Source organism: Otolemur garnettii, unplaced genomic scaffold (assembly GCF_000181295.1).
Source record: "Otolemur garnettii isolate 467f Iridium unplaced genomic scaffold, OtoGar3 scaffold00026, whole genome shotgun sequence".
NCBI lineage: Eukaryota > Metazoa > Chordata > Mammalia > Primates > Galagidae > Otolemur > Otolemur garnettii.
The window spans coordinates 7,698,379-7,702,841 of record NW_003852421.1 but is presented as its reverse complement, the minus strand read 5'-3'; the positions used below and the strand labels follow the sequence as shown (position 1 = coordinate 7,702,841).

General features: G+C 38.7%; 1 protein-coding gene across 1 annotated transcript in view; it reads right to left on the bottom strand.

Moving 5' to 3' along the window:
• Window positions 1–4,463, bottom strand: part of SYCP2L (synaptonemal complex protein 2 like) — a 71,551-nt gene that overhangs the window by 11,277 nt on the left and 55,811 nt on the right. The window lies entirely within an intron of this gene.

Sequence of the window (4,463 nt, the reverse complement as noted above, 5' to 3'; positions counted from 1 at the left end):
AAGAGTTGGAGGTTGCTGTGAGCTGTGACACTATGGTACTCTACCCAGGGCAACAGCCTGAGGCTCTGTCTCAAAAAAAGAAAGAAAAAAAAAAAAAAAGAAATGTGAGCCTTCAAGAAGGCAGCTCTGATTTACCTTTTTTCTTAGAAGACAGCTCACAGCAAAGATGGCAGGAATGAAGCCAAACCAGTGCTGGGAGCAATAACGCTGACACCCACCACAGTAGCAGTATTGGCAGCAAACAAGCACGGAGCGTTTACTATACATCTTCACACAAACCCTCACATCGGCATCTCCCTGAAGAGTCACAACAGCTCAAAGACCTCCCCTCCACGGTGACGCAGATAGCTTCAGAGCAGCCCTACAACGTGGTAAGCACCACTGGCCAACACCCACTCTCCTGAAGCTACCAGAGGTTCCTGTCTTGTTTGGCCTGACATCAGCCTCACATCAAGGGCCCAAGAAAGCCAGAGAAGGTAACAGGTTCTCTTAAGACATGGACTCAATCTGCACTTCTAGAAGTTTAAAACACACTACCCCCAAACTGACACAGCTGTCATGAAGTGCTCAGGCCAGGGAGGCTGACGAGACAGAGGGGGCTACAGGGTCACTGCTCTCCCCCAGCTCCACTGGCCGCTCACCCCTCACTCAAGCACCATCTCCCTACACTGCCCGAGTCCAGCTGAACTATCTGGAAGTTCCCTCCCCTACCCCAATACAAGTATCACCTTCTGTCCTGACTTCTGTCCGGGTTTTGGAGGAAAGCAGAGGCTTTCGTTAAGGAAAGAGCCCTTGCTGTTCATCCTACAGGAAGAAAAGACCAACTGCACCGTGGGCTGTATTTTCCAAAGAAGCATAATAAATCTCATAAAGGAAACACTCAAAATAAAAAAAATACCAAAAGGATAATGACCCGAGGAGGAAAGATGCAAAAAGGAATCTTGAACAAAAGTATTAAATCTGAGTGTGAATCTAATCAAATATTACATAAATTAGGGAATGTGTCAATTAAATAAAAATCTAAAAAAAACAGCAACGTGATCAGAAACTTGATCACTGAGGTTAGTTTTCTAAAGTCCTTTAGTTATCGGGGCTAGGGTGACAATATTAACTTGAGACTTTAGAAAGTCTATGCATTAAAATTTCTAGGGTCAACATTAAAAACAGAACATAAATAACTTCCAGAATAAGAGGAAAAAGTAATGAGAAAATATCTAAAAATAAAAGGACTGAAAAAATAAAACAATGAGAACAAGTGACAAAGATAAGCACTAAATCCAAATATTTTAGTGAAACTATGACGGATTAAAGGATCCTGCTAAAAGACAAAAATTGTCAGATTGGATTTTTTAAAATGCAGGTACAAGCTGTTTATGTGACATTCAACAATTCACAAGGATGAAATAAGATTGAACACGAAAGAATGGAGGGAGAAAGGTGTGGCAGGTAAACATTGGCCAAAAGAAAGCAGGTGTCAAGCTGGCATGAATGTGGACAGAAGAGAACACTTCTACACTACTGGTGGGATTGCAAACTAATACAGCCTTTTTGGAGAGAAGTATAGAGAATCCTCAAACATCTAAAAGTAGATCTTCCATTTGACCCTGCAATCCCATTACTAGGTTTCTACCTAGAACAGCGGTTCTCAACCCTCCTAATGCCACGGCCCTTTAATACAGTTCCTATGGGTCACGATCCACAAGTTGAGAACTGCTGACCTAGAAGAAAAAAACCCATTGTACAACAAAGACATTTGCACTAGAATGTTTATTGTGGCTCAATTCATAATGGCCAAGTTGTGGGAAATGGATCAACAAACTGTGGTATAAGGACACCAACAAATATTATTCAGCAATTAAAAAAGACGGAGACTTTACATCTTTTACATTTACCTGGATGGAGTTGAAATACATTCTTCTTAGTAAAGTATCACAAGAATGGAAAAATAAGTATCCAATGCACTCCATACTCATATGAAATCAATATGTAAGCAATTACATGCTCATAAGAACAATAAAACACTAATATAGTCCAGTTCGGGGGTAGAGAGAAGCGGGAGTGGGGAGGACATTTTGAAGGAGGAGGGAGGGCATGAGATGGGATCTCACCTAATGTGCATACTGTGAGGGTGTCTGTATAACCTGCCCCCTGGGAGACGGGCTCTTCTACAAATGGAACTTTACCCTGAAGTAAGAACAATGTAACCTAAAAATTGTACCCTCACGTTAATTTGAAAAAACAAAAGCAAGCAGGTATTGCTTTATTGATATAAACTAAGTCAAAAGCATTACTGGAGACCCAAATTCACTTTCCAATACACCTAATAGCACTGCTTCAAAATATATAAAATAGAGAAATCTTACAAATGAGAATAATATGGCAAAGGTTTTAACTGATTATTGTCCCTTAGTAAACATAAGAAAATCATGCCTGAGAAAAATCACAATATGAAGGTGTGGGAAAGCTTTAAGCCAGTAATCACAGTTTTCTGTACACAGTAGAATTCATGTTGAACAGAAATGCCATAAATGTGAAGAATGTGACAAGTGTTTAACTTCTGCTCAAATTGTTCTGTATATGAAATTTATGACAGAGAAAACCCCTATAAATGTGAAGACAATGTTGAATCTGATTCATAGATATATTCTATCTGAGGAATATTACAATGTCTTTACATATTTCTCATGCTTTTCCAATCATAATTCATATGGGAGAAATAGTCAACAAATGTCAATCATATCTTAAAGTTGTGTTTATCCTGTTTGGTAGGGCTAAGGAGAAACAGGGGCAGATGATTGTAGGAGATCCCTTGTCCATAATAAGAGGAACAGAATTACCAGAGTGGGCTGCCAAGAAAGAAAAGCATTTCAGGAAGGTTTTCAAAAACTGAACTGATGTTTTCTCTACAAAAATGACTCTTGGAGGTGGAGATATGGCCAAGGCCACAAAAAGGGGTCTTTGCAGCATGCATACAAGTAAGGTGACAGTAGCCTCAAGTGATCCATTTTCATAAACAGTAAAATTTTCACCACTTTTCTCACAGTTTACAAATACTATGACAACTTCTGGAAATTGTCTTAAAGGGATAGAAATGGGAGGACTCTCCATTCAGGAATTTTTCCCTCTGTCCAGTAAAAATAATAAATATCTTACCCCCTCACCACTTAACATAGATTTGGAAAATCAGCATGACGTGGAAAATCTCACTAACCCAGGGTGTTCTTCTCTTCTCTGGAGTGTACTGTTTTTTAATAAACATTGACCATTTGCTCAAAAAAAAAAAAAAAAATATATATATATATATATATATAAAATAAAAATGGACAAAACAAAGGTAAACAGACAAGCACACACACAAATCTGAAAACAGTTTCAGCCATAAGGTGAGCTCAATCAGGCCTCAATATTTAGTCCCCCAAACTTTTTTTTTATTTCAGATGACTGTGAGGGTATAAACAACTAGGCTACAATGTTTGCATTTGCCCCATACATTTTACCCAGCCCAGGCCGGGTTTGAACCCACCAGCCTCAGTGTATGTGGCCTGCACCCCACCCACGGAGCTGCGGGCACCGCCCTGTCCAATACATTTTAAAGAAACAATATTGTACAGATTCTCTTTTTCTGACAAAGTTGCAATAAGGTTAGCAATAAATAACAAAAAGTCAATTTTAAAATGTCCCAAACGTTTGGAAACTAAATTAAATTTTATTAAGTTAAAAAACAACACATAAAAAGTTAAGAAATGCAAACGAGAACAACTCAAACACTGAGAAAAGAACACTCGAATAAACCCAAAGAAAGAAGAAGGGTATGGGGGGAAAGGGCCCTAACAAAAGAGAAAACAAGAATAATAAAAACAGAAAAGAATAACAAACCCAAGAGCCGATTCTTTCAATTAAAAGATGAATTAGGGGAACTCTAGCAAAATTTATCAAGAATAAAAGATACAGATGAGCTAATACAGAATAAAAAGAGAGACAATACGAAGATTAGAATTAAATAAAACATTAAGCACACAAAAAATATGAAAGAGATATATTTCTAGAAAAAATACATAATTCCAAAATTGACCCAAGACGACATGAAGAACTTGAATGTATCAATGACTTTTTAAAAAATTGAAATAATTGGGCAGTGCCTGTGGCTCAAGGGTGTGGGGCCCTGACCCCATATCCTGGAGGTGGTGAGTTCAAACCAAGCCCCAGCCAAAAACTGTGAAAAAAAAATTGAAATAACTGACTGGGCATGATGACTGATGCCTGTTATTCTAGCACTCTGGGATCACTTGAGGTCAGGAGTTTGAAACCAAACCAAGCAAGAGCAAGACCTCATCTCTATTAAAAATAGAAAACTTAGCTGGGCATTGTGGTGGGTGCCTGTAGTCCCAGCTACTTGGGAGGCTGAGGCAGAAGGATCTCTTGAGTCCAGGAGTTTGAGGTTGCCGTGAGTTATAATGACACCA